The 17,230-nt window shown below is 41.4% G+C and overlaps 1 protein-coding gene across 1 annotated transcript in view; it reads left to right on the top strand.

Moving 5' to 3' along the window:
* Window positions 1–4,674: 4,674 nt before the first annotated feature.
* LOC307002127 (uncharacterized protein) overlaps window positions 4,675–17,230 on the top strand; it is a gene marked incomplete at its 3' end in the record, with an annotated part of 53,043 nt that continues 40,487 nt past the window's right edge. The window contains exon 1 of the mRNA XM_079619420.1: window positions 4,675–5,034. The remainder of the gene's footprint in view (window positions 5,035–17,230) is intronic.

The following is a 17,230-nucleotide window of genomic DNA, read 5'->3' as shown; positions in this document are numbered from 1 at the left end:
TTTTAAACAGGACAGCTGTCCTCAGTCCCTTACAAGAGGAATGTAAGACATTTGATCCAATGGGGCTACTTTCCGATTGCAGGCTGTTCAGCGCCATTTATATTATTAACATCATAGCTAGATGGACTTATGTGCTCTCTTACATAAGACTGGACATCCTGTATGGGACTAGACAGAAATATATTTACCATGTCTTTAAGGAGAATAAGGTGAATTCCTAATTCCAGTTATCATAATGTTGTGGGGATGTTTTGGCAATTGTTCAAGAGAATGGAAAAGAACAGGTCTGTTATTCATGTATTTATTTTTAAATATGTAAGTAGTAAACTGTCTTGCTAACTTATGGAAATTGAGCTAACAGAACCACTGATTTTAGTAATTCCACCCCGAATCATGAAATCTTTTAATTTCCCGGGTTTTGTTGTATACCACATTTTCACAACTTGCATTATACTTACAATAATCAGAGTTAATGGCACACAAATTTGCTGCCCCTTTGATTATGCAAATAAACTGTAACTTATAAGCTTTGCTTTGACCGGGAGCCGGCAGGCCTTGGGTAGTTAAGTGACTCGTAATTCTTATTTCCTGTTCTGTTATTTTTGTTAGTTTATTTTTTATTCCTTAAACATAAGGTTAACATTAAACAAACATGAACTAGAAATTATTTAAAAACATGTTATCTTGATTTTGATCTTTCCCCGCCAGTGTTTTTGATAATTTGCAAAAAAAATTCATGGCACCCAGAATATTTTGTTGCATGAATATCTGAACATGCAATATATCAAAAGAAAGAACAGAACCCTCTGCTTTTAAACAAAACAAAAAAAGTATTCTAGCTTCATGCATTCCTTTTTTTTAAATCAACACTTGAATGTGGGTAAGTTTCATAAAAAAATTAAAAAAAGCAACATTTTGAGCAAAAAGCTGAGAAAAACATGTTTTTGTGAAAGACTACCTCCAGATACGTCCGAGTTCATCAACACCTCCAAAGTTTCTCAGCCCTATAGCTCGTCCTGGGTCAACATTTCATTTCATTCAGCAGTTTTGATTTATATGCTGTTTAATAATGTTGATGATCGCGTTATTTTACATGATATCGCTTGTTTCTGCTTCTTCTTCGCCTGTGTTTTGATCAGGAGATTCAGTACTCTTACAGAAGATGCGTAACAGTGCCCCCTACTGTAAAACAGTGAAAACACGGAAAGCCAGAAAATTCCGTAAATGGCGGGGAAAGTGTTAAGGGACGACATGTGGCTTCGAAAATTCAGTGATCGGGTTCAGCAATTCTTTACAGTTTTCCTTTCTTAAGTGAACTTTTCTGAAGTACTTTGCAATGAAATAACTGAAGTAATTTATTTTCAGCAAACAACTCATTTTCTAATACTTTAGATTTTTTCAGTACTTCTTGTACTCAAGTGAATTATTTCTTAAAGGGATCCTGGACATTTTGGCCGATCTCAAAATCACGGCCAGACATGTCCGGGAAAAAGAGGACTTAAGAGGACGTATGGTCACCCCTACTACTCAGCTTTCTCCACAGAGCAAGTTCCTGTTAGCTTACTTCAATAAAAGATGGCTGACAGATCCCACCCACTATGGGCGGGTTGAAAACATGCGGCACTCGCTCCTACTACTGGCTGTAGTTTTTAGCCTCTAGCCAGAAAATTCCCCGATGACGCAAAATGATGATTTTTGCGTCATCTGAGGATTTTTTCCAGACAAAAAATACAGAAATCTCTCGTCTCAGGGGGACATGAGGGAGGGAAGCACGGTCTTTTCGAAAATACTTACGGGTTTCTACTGATACAAAGCTTAATGATAATCGGTGAAGTATCCCTTTAACTTCAAATTCAAACTCTATTTATATAGCACATTTAAAAATAACTTTTCTACCCAAAGTGCTTCACAATCCTTTTAGAGGAAGAGTGTATAAAAAGAAAAAAAAAAGATAAGAAGCAATATAATAAAATAAAAAAATGTCAACAATTGACATACCTACACACAGATACTCAATCACATTATCATGCCTACAGTAAACACACAGTTACTCAAGTTCCCCTTCAAAAACTAGGTTAAAAGATCCGTTTTCAACTGAGACCTAAAAACCTCAATAGATGGAGCCTGGCGAATACAGATTGGAAAAATATTCCACAATTTAGGAGCAACTACTGTAAAAGCTCGGTCACCCTTTGACTTCTTCTCTGAACGAGGGACTGCCAATGTCCTATAGCCAATGTATAAAATCCTAAAGGGTTACCGATATAAATTGGAGACATGTTGTGAAGAGCTTTAAACCCAATAATAAAATCTTAAAATCAATCCTATACTGAACCGGCAGCCAGTGAAGAGAGGATAACACGAGTAATGTGATCCCCTTCCTTGTAAACGCTGCAAACCAGATAACTGTCGCTGACTGAACCCTGCATAGAGGGAGTTGCAGTAATCCAGTTTTGAGGTAATAAAACCATGAACAACAATCTCCAAATATGTACTTTTTACAACAGATTTAATATGTTTATCAAAGCTGAGGGACGAGTCAATTATGACACCCAGATTCCTCACCATTGTTCCTCGGGGAGCAATAGTTCTGCCTATCTTCTCTTTATCTTTTGATCGACCAAATATTATTATCTCGGATTTTCTTCCATTAACTGAAGAGAATGTAGCAATACTTTTAAAATAAAAAATTTCCAGTACTCTTTCCACATGTGAATGTGTCCAACTACCTTTATGTTCTTGTGGGATTCATTAAAAAAAGAAGAAGTTTGTTTTATTTAGCATCTAATAAAAGGTGCGCCACAAATATTTGTACTTATGCATTACAACATTATAACCATATAACATGTATAATTAGCATACAGTACATTTATTTCCACTAAAAATAAGACTGAAACACTTAATATGAAAATCAATGCTACAGTCCTTGCAACATGTTAGCCCCTTAAGTGCATATCCAATATTCTTTAATGTTTTTACATAATCTTCCATATTTACTCTTTTAGAAATGTATGAATGAATTTGATAGTAATGTCATAAGTTCTTTCCACATCTTTCCAGCCAATGCTGGCCTGACGTTCAGTCACACAGTCATCAGAAGAGCTTTCTGCAACCCTTGTTGGCATGTTATAAATTATTCATATTCAAAGTTTAAGAAAATCTACCCACAAGTGTTTTTATGTTTAATAAAAACATTATAATCGTGATAGATTTTTTGTCAATCGAGCAGCCCTAATGCTTGGTATGCGAAACAAAATGTTACCCACTAATTTACAATTAGTGTAAATAATGGCAGATGCTATTTACATAGTGTAAAAATGGTGAATACCGTTTGTCTAGAAAATAAGACCGACTTCCACTTATTGGTCAGTGCCGAAATACAGAAGAACCATCATATATTTCTGCTGTGCAAACACATTTCTACCTTTCTACCTGCACATTAACAAGAACGTATTCTCTAAGATTTTGTATGGACAGCAGAAAATTTGCTTCTACTCCCGTTTTACTGAACCGGCTACATTTTTATGGAATTATTACATGCCTAAGGTTGTTTTAACAAGCCAACTGTTTTCAAACTACCTGTTTTTTGTTTTTACAAGCCTACAAGCAAGCTTTAACTTACCGGTCAGAAGTAAAACAGGTAGAAGTAAATGAAATAGAGTCCCCACTATGACATCTCGTGGCATTTCACTCTGTGCTCTCATGATGAGTTGTGCTGTGACTGCACTGACAGCACATTAAATCACATCATCTTCAGGAAGTCAACCACCCCCCCCCCACACACACACACACACACACACATTCATAAAAACATGGAAATGCAGATGCACACGTTTTAACCAACATACAGCACATATATTTATGACTGACAGATTCCGATGTTACTGTAATCCAGACTGCACTGAATTATCATGGTCTGGAGTTTCTCCTCAAGACATTAATATTTTTGTGGTGAAATATTAATGAATCAATAAAAACAGTATCTTCTCCTGTAAGAGGAACATTAGGTAAATTTGAAGAGCATATTGTATTCCTGCAAAGATGTAAAGAAGAGGAAAAGCCAGGCAAAGGTGGTCAGGGGGGAATAGATGAGACACTTTTACATGTGGTCCATTTGTATGTGGGGCCATGCTGACTGTTCAGGTGGAACAATGTATATCTGCCACAACCGTAAAAATCATTAATAAAATCATAAAATAAAATATTGAAATCATTAATTAAATCATTATTCTACCGAATTACTTCAAACTGTGGTCTGTCTCACAATAATAACTATTCAAAAACATATGACCTTAGATATTGGATAACAAATGTATGATACTGTTGGGGAAAGTGATACTTTTATCACTTGAATGAACTTACAAACACACTTCCAACCATTTACGCACACACACAGAAACAGAACAAGCCCCCAAAGCGGAAAAGACGGGGAAGATTGACCATGTATGGAGCACAAAGCCCGCCTTTACTTACTCTGGAAAAGTACCAGAGATTGCATAGAAAACAATGTGACCCAGCTCTGTATAAATATGACTGCATTTTTGTACTAAGTTGTTGTGCATTTTTGACTTTGTTGTCGTGTACTTCCCAGGAGAGAATTTGTTTCTCTACCTGTTCAGCTTTTTGCTCGAAACTCTTTTTGCTCGAATTGCTCTGCTGTATTATTATTTTAACTTTGTTGACTCGGATGAGAACAAGTTATTTCTTACATCTATTGCTTGAACTGCTGACAAGGTAAATAGCCTTTGTGATTCCCCAGTCACAGGACTGCCCTGTTGAGATTGGGTTAGCTGAAGTATTTTAACCTGTAACCTTTTGATTATTTTGCTACAATTATTAATCATTGTGTAACCAGTATTTTTATCTTTTGTTTAAATAAACTTTTATTTTATAAAGACAGATACTGTTCAGTTTTATTTTTGTATAATACTTCAGTCTATAATAAACAGTTCTATAAAACAATATAAAGAGCAACTTAGATATAGTCTGCTTGACCAAAGACACCGAGGATCCAATAACGATTCAGCTGGACTGGTAAGCATGAATTGATCAATGGTTGTGTATGATTTTATTGTTTCACGAGTGTAGGGACACTTCTAGATTTATTGGTACAGTATAAACAAGCTAGTGAGGATTTAATCCTGTAACCTGACCTGGCAGCACCAGACCTCAGGCCACTTCGATACCTGGGGTTATCCAGGAGAGTAAGGTGTAGTACCAACCCTTACCACAATACTTAACATACTTTGAAATTATAATAAGATAAACATATGTACAATAATTATAGGGGACAGTCCCATTGTTAAATAAAATGTTCCTGATTTAAATTGTGTTCCAGACAGGATTAAGCTTGTCAGAAGTTATGTTATAAATTAACCCCAAGATATCTCAAAAGACACCAGTAAAAATAAAAGTATATTTACCCGAAGGTTGAATACATTATGATGTGTATTAACAAATAGGTCATCCTCTGCTTGTCAGGGAAGTGTCCTGTTGAGTCAGAAGGACATCACAAAATGTATAAAAAGAACGCACATTTTCTTTTCTTTAATATTATTTATTTATCTTAAGGCAATGGTCATTTGCATTGTAAAAATACTGTATTATTTACCAAATGTATTTGTGGTATTGCAGAGATAAGGATCTTACCTCACATGTATTATTGTTAGGATGGAAGATATCTATGGACTGCTATTCTGTTTGTAGACTTACCCTTGACACCTTACTGTACCATCAATACTGTACCATCAACAAGTGAATCTGTGACATACTGTATGACTGCACTTGATAAAAGGAAAAAAAAATAGATACGGTGGTGCTGAGAAAGGCGCATGACGAGAAAGAACGTTGGAAGGAAGACTTTAATTATCAAATACACGAGAACAAGGAATTACACAGGAGAAAAAAAGCCAAATGTTGACGAGAACCAACAAAGACAGAGGGAGAACACAGGGAATATATACACAGGTGACAGCGAGGCACTGGTTAAACTGATTAACAAGATGATTACTAACACACAGCTGAATTAAATGAACTAATGAGGATGGTGATCATGGAAACAAAGAAGTGGCGAATAACTGAACAACTGAAAAGAAGTCCAAAAACAAACAGATGTAACAGTCGAGGGCCTGTTTCAGAAAGGAGGTTAAGTGAAACCTCTGAGCATGTTAACTCTGAAATGAGGGAAACTCTGGGTTTTCCGTTTCAGAATGGGAGGTATGTCAAACCCGAGAAAGCAGAGTAAGTCGAGCCCGTTTCTGAAAGAGAGGTAACTTAGGGTGCTTTCACACTGGGCTGGTTTGCTATGGCCCGAGCCGGAGCGCGATTGTTCCCGGCGCCCCCGTAGCGTTGGTCTGGTTTCACACTCAACTTGATTCTATCAAACCCTGGTGCGTTTGCGTGCATATTACGTCATCGCAAACGTGCACGGCGCATGATAGAAACAGAACGCGAGTCAATATATTGTGTTTTTTTATTTATTCTGTGCTATTATGTGCAGCTGAGTGAACAACACCGGTTTACTGTGTGTGTGTCCTTATGGCCTTCTGCTGCTTGCAAACAGACTCTTTTGAGGAGACAGTGGATTTCCAAATTTGTTACCCTGATTCCACGCGCTGTGCGCGAATACACTGCAGGCTCACTCTCGCTCGTATCCAAGGTAAGTCATCAACACTACCATCCCTTACATGCGTTTTATTTAACTAAATACATCATAATCAGCTAAAACACTTTACTTCCTGAACAAGCGTGCACCCCTAGTCCATGTTGCTTTCACATTCATGCGAACCGCGGCATGGTTCGGGAGCAACAGAACTCAGACCTCCTCCAGGCAGTCTTTGGGTTCGGTACCCCAGTGCGCACCCGGCTCCGCATGACAGCGTTCACATTAGCGATTTTTCATGCGAACCGTGCCCCGTTTCGAACTAAACTGCCAGTGTGAAAGCCCCCTTATACTCAGAGTCAGTTACAATGGTAACTTACTCTGTGAACCTAGCCTGGTCGGGAGCGGGCTTTCTTCGGTAAACCCAGAGTTTCTTTAGGTCTCCTCCTGTTTTTTTAAAGAGGAAGCGGTGTTTAAACATCTCATTCATTCTTTCTGTACATTCATTCATTCATTGTTCACATTTCCGTCCCGCAGAGAGCATTAAAGTGAATGAAATGGCATGTCCTTTTATGGACAATCCTGTAGATGAAGAGGCTACATTCATTCGTAGGGAGTTACATTTACGCCAGGAGAGGATTTTGAGGCCCAGAGTGGATTTGATACATCCATAATCTCATCCATCCTTACATCAGTACCATCAGCCATCGCGGCCGTGCTCTTACATCTGAGCAGATGCTTTGCGTTGCTTTACAAATGGTAGTTTTCTGTATAACATCGGGGATGCAGAACACATTAGTAAGGCTGCTGTATGCAGAGCGGTAAGGAAAGTGTGCCTCGCTTTCTGATAATTTTTGTGTTATTTCCTGGACACAAACCTGTATGAGCCATCAAATAGGAGTTTCACAGGATTTCAGGTCAGTGGTGTATAAATCGGTTTAAATGAGGCTAACCTGATAAATAACGTTCAGTTAAGAACATCTTTCTGCGACCCCTGGAAGTAACCTAATAATTAGAATTCCCTTTAGGATTTCCTAATGTGGTTGGATGCATTGATGGCACACATATTCCCATTATTGCACCTTCCGAAAATGAAGCTGACTATGTCAACAGGAGGTCCATCCACAGTATTAATGTGCAGGTACACTGACAGCCTACTGTTTCTAATGGCCAAAGACTACATCACAATACGGTAACATGTCTCATTCTGTGCACTGTCAAGATCATATGTGATGCTGCACATATCATCACAAATGTGGAGGCCAAGTGGCCCGGCTCTGTTCATGACTCACGGATGTATCGTGAGTCAACCCTGAGCAACAGGCTGGAAAAGGGTAAGTAAATGTACAGATGGTACTCAACCAGAATGCCTATTACCGCCGCGACAGGCACCGCGGCAAAACTACCGCGGTAAAAATAATCCAGTCGCATTTCAAAGTCATTCGCGAAATGACCGCCAGGTGGCGCAGAGGGACATTGTGCAAAACAGCAATTGCCGTATTTTTAAATGTAAGCGGGGTTAATGTCAATTAACAGATGAAATAGGCTACTATAGAACATTGTTTAGGACAGAAAAATAGAATCATAATTTAAAAATAGAGACGAGAACAATATAGCCTTTATTTCATATTGTAGCCTAGACGTTGGTGGGCGAGATAAGCCTATTGCCCGTTGGGAGCAGCGTGATAAAATAATAATAATAACAAAAATAACGAACAAAAATAAATTAGGTGCAAAGAAGCTGATTATTTGTTTACTACTCTATTGAGGAATGAGACGATAGAGTGATGAGCGCTTCTCTGGAACAGATTGGATAAACCGGGCATTTCTAAATGAGTAAATTCATGGCCGAGTGGTAGAACTTATGTATCGGTCATTTGGATGACACGGGTTCGAATCCCGTACAAACAAAGATTATTGTACATTTTATATTAGCCTATTAATGCATGTCATAGCCTGTTATTAATGCAGACAATCAAACAAACAACAATTTTTTATACAGGATAGCCTTTTTTTTTTTGGTTCCTATAAAGAGTTTGTAAAACATGGTTTTAAGCAAGGTGCGATTTGCCAGGGGGACGGGGATTTCCTTCTGGTCTAAACATCCCTGCTTCTGCTGAATTATTTTAATCCCCCCTCCCTCCACAGTAATCAATGCTATACATTACTTCACCAATAGACCATTTAAAATATATAAATGTAAAGATATGCAACAGGCACGTTTAAACGACAAACAATAAAATCAGAACCAGTTTCAGTTCATGGTTCCAGTGCCTTAATGCATGCACGGCTTTCAAAATGTCACAAAGCGTTTTGAGATTATTTTGAATGAAATATTGAAGTTTATAATTAAGTAGCCTATTTTGGCACACCACGCCGAGTAGCGCTATCTATTGTTCTAAAGTCGCGTTTTATTCTGGCATGTTGAATTAGTGTTCGGCAGACGCGGCGGCGCGTTCATTTGGATTTATTTTTCTCATAACAGACATCTAAAATAACTTAGGCCCTAATAGGCTACTCCGTAGTTTTTTAGTCATACAGATCAGAGTAGAGTAGCCTACATCGTTCAAAACTGTAAACTTTTATTCATATTCAAACTTTTATTCAAAAGTAGCCTATCTGTCGTCTCTGTCTCCGGGAACTGCGCGTCACAAAAATGAACCGAAAGCCACTTTCCTCCGCTCAGTCACGATAAGAAATCGGCTATGTCTAAAGCCTTTACATGTCTAAATATTTAATAAATGTTATCTGATTAGGTAATCGTATGAAACCGAGAGGTTCAGAGGATCTACTCAAGCTGTGAGCGCTTCCCAATGATGAACGGACAAGGGTGAAAATCTCGCTATAATTAAATCTAGTCTAGGCTAAATCGCCCTGAATTAAATTGTAAAAATAGATCCGATAATTTATTTGTCGAAATGTTGCGATATTGTTTCATTTAAGTTCATAATTATTATCTAAATGTTATTTAGTTTAGCAGCAGCAAGCACTGTGGTTCGAGATTTATATATAAAATAATAATAATAGCTATTTCACAAATCGCGCACCCTGGTTGTAAGGATCCAAAGATCCCCGTGGAATTTAACATTGAGTTGAACATTGTATTCATGACAACAAATCAACATGCGTTTGAACAAATGAACATGCGTTTGTATTTAGGTTTGCTTGGAAAAAGCTGGCCCAAACCGAGGTAGTGTTTTATTTCTTCAATTATTGAAATAATTAAATGTTTAGTAATAAACTTATATGACAGAAATATTTGCCTACTAGCCTACATGTAGCCTAAATAATTTAATTATTTAATTATCAACACTTTACTAGCCTAATGCTATGTCTAGAATTAAGTGTGAATTGCGACTTCTCTTTGTTTTGAGTCGGTCTCAAACTCAGATCGCCTGTGGGGGGTTGGGGGTTCAGGAGGTGTTAATGTTCTGTCTTTCATATGGAGAGTAAGCCTGATGACCAGGCAAAGGCAAAATACTTTTAAAGATAAATCTCTCGATGTGTCCAAATGTAGGCCCTTAAATTATAAATATTGTAGTTTTATGTAGGCTATTGTATTTAAAGAGGTCTCACACACACTTTCAGTTGAAGTGTTCAATCGATTTGTTTCAACTGGTTTTGTATAATTTTAACACGTTTGAGTAGTGTGTTTGTCAACAATCTGGCATTATCTAAACATGAACTATCGACGAAACGCGTTCTTGCCAACTAAACGAATGCAAGTGAGCAGCAGATAGCCTGCAGAGCGCTTTTATTCGCGATCCACCTCGTTTTATTGTACGGTGAATTCAACCAGGCATTCTGTTTGAAGCAAGACTCAATCATTTGTTACAGTTTTTTTTTCGTGATTTGTATGGATGACACATAGCGACATCAGTATTATCAGCTGTATGATGGGGTTTTACCCTGAAATCTTGTTTAATGTCGAGAGAGACCCCGGCGCGCGCAGTGCAGGGAGACTAAATAAACTAAAATAAAAGAGATCCAGCGCGAGAGAGAAGCAAAGAAAAACGCATGATCTTAATTTATGTTGCTTTGAACTATTTTCGTTTTGTAGACTAGCCTATTGTTTTAATTGTTTATTTAGCTGCAATTTCTTTGGCAATACAGATTTAAAATGTCGCAAGAATAAGATTCTGTTTCTTACTTATTAAACTCTAACTCGATGCAACCCTGTTTTAAATAAATAAACTGCCCCCGACACTTTATTTAAACCTTGAAATGTCCAGGATCTGTTTTTAAAAATTTCTTCCTTTGCTATGGCGGGTATCAATGTTATTCATCTCAATTTCGTGGATGATTCACAAAACAATAATTTAGCAGATTAAAGACTAGCTTCGTCATTTTCATTTTCTGACGCGATCGGCTGATAATCTTCCTTCATCAGTTTTGTCGTCTGTGCAGCGGCTCTACTGGAAAGTAGCAAATGTATGTTGTAATGTGCCATTGATAATTAAACAAAACGCTTGACTTCAAATAAACAGTTACCTATCTAAGCATCAAGAATGGTAAAACATTTAACGCTGTCAGCCAAAGCTAGTGAGATTCGATCTCGCATCGTTTGAAGCTCCGTGAAGCTCGTGCTGTTGCGTTGTCCATTGCGCTACCGTCGGTACGCTGAAAAGATGTTGCTCTTGCAAAGCCTCATTGATGTAGCCTAATATTTTTCTATTGCAATGTTTTGTGTTGAAATGTTTTCATTATTTATAAAATGTATTAGGCCTACATTTAATTTCAGTCTTGTGATTATATGAATTAATTTAACTACATGTTTAACTTGAATTGATCTGTTTTAACACTTTTAAATCACTCTCAATAAACCGCGGCGCGGCGGCAGATTACGCAATAGAGAGAATAAACTGACACTTTTCAAAGTCTGCGATTGTAGCGCCTCTTAGCGGTCAAAGGCAGCAAATACACCCCCGCAATTTTACCGCCGCGGGAACTTCAGGTTTGAGCATGTAGCGAACAGACGTGTGAGAAGTGGCTCCCGAATTACTTTTTTATTTTCTACCTAATTTTTTCGGCATAAAGTTAGGCGCACCTTAAGTTGATTACACCCGGGGGTGGGATGGAGGGCCAGGCCCGTGGAGCGGAAGAGGGCCTGGAGACTGCGGCAGGACGGGGGGCCAGGGCGGATCAGGCAGTGCAGACGGCCAGGGCGGAGACGACCCTTCGGGCGCCCAGGGTGGATCAGGCTGTGCGGGCGGCCAGGGTGGAGAGGACCCTTCGGGCGGCCAGGGCGGAGACGACCTTTCGGGCGGCCATGGCACAGGAACAGACATCGGCTCAGGAACAGGAACTGACTCCGGCTCAGGAACAGACACCGGCTCGATGGCGGCCATCTTGTCAGGGGACACAGGCTCGGCGGCCGCCATCTTGTCAGGGGACACAGGCTCGGCGGCGGCCATATTGTCAGGGGACACAGGCTCGGCGGCGGTCCGGAAACTCTGGACTGGACGGAACCGGCCTCTTGTGAAACTCTGGGCTGGACGGAACCAGCATCTTGTGAAACTCTGGGCTGGACGGGACCAGCATCTTGTGAAACGCTGGGCTGCACGGGACCAGCATCTTGTGAAACGCTGGGCTGGACGGGACCAGCATCTTGTGAAACTCTGGGCTGGACGGAACCAGCATCTTGTGAAACTCTGGGCTGGACGGGACCAGCATCTTGTGAAACTCTGGGCTGGACGGGACCAGCATCTTGTGAAACTCTGGGCTGGACGGGACCAGCTTTGTCATGACGCTTTCAGTCTCAGGCTCAGCTGGACTGGCGTGAAGTGCTGGCTCGGCTGGACTGGCGTGAAGTGCCGTCTCTGGGTCGGCAGACGTGACGTGAGCGGCCTCTGGGTCGGCAGACGTGACGTGAGCGGCCTCTGGGTCGGCAGACGTGACGTGAGCGGCCTCTGGGTCGGCAGACGTGACGTGAGCGGCCTCTGGGTCGGCAGACGTGACGTGAGCGGCCTCTGGGTCGGCAGACGTGACGTGAGCGGCCTCTGGGTCGGCAGACGTGACGTGAGCGGCCTCTGGGTCGGCAGACGTGACGTGAGCGGCCTCTGGGTCGGCAGACGTGACGTGAGCGGCCTCTGGGTTGGCAGACGTGACGTGAGCGGCCTCTGGGTCGGCAGACGTGACGTGAGCGGCCTCTGGGTCGGCACTTTCGTGCTGGGCTAGTGGCCTTGGTTGGCTGTGTGTGTGTGTGTGTGTGTGTGTCGTTGTCGGCTGTGTCGCACTATGTTGCTCACGCTCATTCACTCGTCTCCTATCACGTGACATGGGCCAGCTCAATACACCGCCAGGTACAGCCAGGGGTGTCCCGGCACATAGAAATTTAAGGAAGTAATCTTAAACAGCTGAAAGTGATGCATACACCACCAGTTATAATTTTGTTAGTTTATATCGATATTTTTTAAGGAAATCGATGCCAAATGAGGCGCGAGTATATCGATATATCGATACCACAGGATCGATACGCCCATCCCTAATGTGAACTTTCTTACAGGAGAGATTGATGGCTTTCTGCTGGGAGATAGGGGTTACCCATGCCAACCAACACTAATTACCCCTTACGCAGAACCTGAAGCAGGCCCCCAGCAGCGCTTCAATATGGCACACTGCAGGACGAGAGCCCGAGTGGAGATGACCTTAGGCCTGTTGAAAGCACGTTTTCAGTGCCTACGTCACCTCAGGGTAACCCCTGAAAGGGCCAGCGACATTATTGTGGCATGTGTTGTTCTCCATAATATTGCCATAATTAGAGGGGAGCAACACCCTGCCCTACATATACAAGCCCCCGAGGAAGAACCCATCAACCCTGCAGATTTCCAGGATGGAAGGGTAGTCTGTGATATTATATGCTGCAATGTCTTCTCAGATTAATCCACATGATATCCACCATGATACCCCCCAGGAGCCCGCGGCAGCATGCCCATTGCGCCCCAACCCGTGGAGGAGGCATCCGTTGAGACAACAACATGCCTGGAAACATAAGGGTACTCCGGCCCGTAGAAAACAGAGGTTTGTCCACGGGGTGAAGGTCTGACGGCAGGTCGGAGTAACTGGTACTCGGAACGTGCCCTGATGCCATGCCCACCTCGGGACTCGATCGCGAAGCCAGTGCTGAAGCGGTCTCATATGAAGCAATCCGAGCGGCGTTGCCGCAGCTGCAGATGCCATATGCCCCACCAGCATCTGAAAAAGTTTCAGTGGAACCGCACTCTTGCCTGGCGTGCCGGGTCGATTTCCAAACCGAGAAAAGAGATCCTCTGCACGGGGCAAAGTTTGCTCTTCTCCCAGTTGACCTGAAGGCCCAGACGGGCTAGGTGCCGGAGCACTAGGCCCCTGTGTTCGCAAACCTGGTCCCGAGAGTGAGCTAGGATTAGCCAGTCGTTGAGATAATTCAGGAGGCGAACACCGTGTTGCCGTAGCGGCACAAGGGCTGCCTCGACGACCTTCGTGAAGACGCGAGGAGACAGGGCCAGCCCGAATGGGAGAACTGCGTACTGGTATGCCTGCCCCTCGAAAGCAAACCGCAAGAGCGGTCTGTGTCGAGGAAGAATGGAGACATGAAAGTAGGCGTCCTTCAGGTCGATCGCTGCAAACCAATCCTGTGGCTGCACACATTCGAAAATGCGTTTGGCCGTGAGCATCTTGAACGGAAGCCTGTGAAGGGAACGGTTCAAGACGGGCAGGTCCAGGATTGGTCGTAACCCGCCGGATTTCTTGGGGACAATGAAGTAGGGGCTGTAAAGCCGGACCTCATTGCGCCTCATCTCGATCGCACCCTTCGCCAGCAGGGTGGCGACCTCCGCTCTCATGACAGGGGCATTGCCACCGACCATAGTGAAGCGGACTCCTCTGAAGCTCCTCTTCAAATACGGACTTCGGAGGCTGTGGCCTTCACATTGGGACACAGCTATAGTATGATAAATATAGTATTTTAAAATCTTTTAAAGTCCAAAATCTTATGCAGCAAGTTTTGTGCCATCTACTGGTTCAGAGGAGAATAAAATCAAATGCACCTTTGACAGCAGTGCGCCTTCAGCCCTGTTGTACCCCATTTATATATCGAAATGAATCGAAATCGAGCATCAACCGACATCAAATCGCAAGCTTATGAAATAAATTGTGAAATCTCACTCCAAGCTAAACTCAAAAGTTGATAGCCCTGTTGGATGTTTGTTCCAGAGAGGCGTGTGTCATGGTCTTGCCGTGTTATTTCCATTTTTGCCTTCTCTCTGTCTGTGATGGAGTTATTGTGAACACCTGGTCTGGATGGTGTGGGGTTGTTCGATGTTCTCTGTTGTTTTCTTGTGTTTCGCAGGAATGGGCTCGTGGCAGATCCCGTTGGATTCGAACTCCTCTACCATCACGAGATCCTCGTTCTGTTTTGCCTTCCTCGTGGCCATGGTTGGATTAGTCAGCGTTTGAATGTCTTCCATTATTTTTCATTTCATTATGTTTTCCCTTAGAACCTTGTAATACATATATATTTTGTAACTGTATTTATTTTGTGATCGCCCTTTTTTCTTGCAGCTACAAGTCGAACTGTAACACGTGTTAAGGGTGGGTTTTAGTGCAGCGCTGATGGGCTATTGGCATTGAAAAAGTAACTCGCACTGGCGCGACAATGGAAAAGCTGCTATTGATTCAGATTCATTTACACAAAAAGCAGTACTGAACATCTAATGCTGATCTGTAGTTTCTGGTTCTGGGCATCTGGAGAGGCAAAGAGGAAGACTGTGCTGTGCTGTATCCATCAGAGTGAAATGATTATCCAGTTAATGATGTTTTTAAGGCCCTATTTACACGAGAACGCTCGCGGGTGAAAACGTAAAAATATTCTATCGGATGTGCCTTTCGTTTACTCGGCGACGGCGTTTTTGGGGCTTAAAAACGCAAAAAAGTGAAACCACCCTCCAGAGTGGAGATCTTAAAAGTGCTCCACCGTCGCGTTCCCGTCTAGGGAAAAACGGTAAAAGCTCAGAAGTCTGCTAGACCGTGAAGGCGTCGCATACGTGTTTACGTCACAGGCATGCACCAGTACAGGAAATTAACAAAACATTATCAAACTAAAATATAGCATTAATTTCATTGACAAAAAAAAAAAAAAATCTGTCATTATTGAGCGACACGCAAAGAGCGCCGAGGGTTAAAGCAGCAGCTTTACCGTATTAAACATGACAAACTGTGTCAGCGTCACTTTCACTTTCAGTGCTCCACATCGCCACCTAGCCGTCTGGAGTGCACACTACATCCAATCTCACACACTTTTGCGTCACCATATGCACGCAGATTTCCCCCCATAACGCTCGTCTAAACGCAGAATAAAAAGTGATAACGCAAATCTGTAATGTGATCACTAATAGGAAGCGGGTAACAATAGTTATATTTGCCAAAAAATATATAGTTGTACATTTTTGTAAGCTATAAGTTGTACTGATGAATCTAATGAATCATTAAAGATACAATATGTAAAAAAAAATTGCCGCTAGGTGTTGCTGACCTCTTACAATAACAAAGGCGATGGTTGATGACGCAACATTTCCTGAGGAATTATGGAACTTGTCGTCAAGCTGATGGATCTAAGAATGTTTATGGATGAGTGAACACATTGATGTGTTTATCATGACTGTGGTGTGAAGCAGACGCGAGTGCTAATGAGAGACAGATATCAGCGCCACACGCGAGTCCCGCGGATATAAAGGAATAAGGACATTAATCTACCGGACTACCCGCAAGTGCTGAATTACTCACACAGGACAGTTTATTAGACGAATTAAACTTGTGAGGTAACGCAGGGCTGTCTCACTCGCTCTACACTATCACACTAAACTGCATTTCAGTGTGTTTAAGTTATAATGTTATTCTGTGTGTGTCACAGTTATGTTCATCTGTCCTGTTGTTTATCTTGTTTATCTTGTTTTGATCAGTCACATGTCTTCCTTGTTCAGTTTTCCCGCTCCTCATTACTCTTCGTTAATTATCATCATCTGTGTCACCTGTCTTCAGTTCATCATGTTCATCAGTGTTTGTATTTAGTTCCTTCAGTTCAATCAGTCCTTATCCGTTGTTAGTAGGGGTGTAACGATACACCAATGCCACGGTTCGGTTCATATCACGGTTTTGGAGCCTCGGTTCGGTTCGGTTCGGTTTGCTGTGGGGGCAGGAGGTTCCTGGCAGGGCACCAGCAAGAATAAAGAACACTATTCACTTTTAACTTAATAACAATACCAATAATTTAACTCATAACTATATTTTTACTGTATTATTTATTAATCTTTGTTAATCTTAGTTAATAAAAATACAGCTGTTCATCCTTTGTTTATTCATGTTACTTCACAGTGCATTAGGCTAACTAATGTTAACAACTTTTGATTTTAATAAGGCTACTAGTAAATGGTGAAATTAACATTAACAAAGATTAATAAATGCTGTAGAAGTGCAGTTTATTAATAGTTGATGTTAACTAAATGTAGTTAACTAGAGTTTATAATAAAGTTTAATTTATTAAAATATTACCGATTTAGACGTCTGGTGAGTTGTTGGATAGATCAGTTGTTTTAACCATTCATTCAATGGAATCGGTTCAAATGAGTCATTAGTGCGCGAATCGGAGGTGTCATT

This window comes from Phoxinus phoxinus (genome assembly GCF_949152265.1).
Source record: "Phoxinus phoxinus genome assembly, chromosome: 7".
Classification (NCBI taxonomy): Eukaryota; Metazoa; Chordata; class Actinopteri; order Cypriniformes; family Leuciscidae; genus Phoxinus; species Phoxinus phoxinus.
This window is presented reverse-complemented; position numbering and strand designations above follow the sequence as displayed.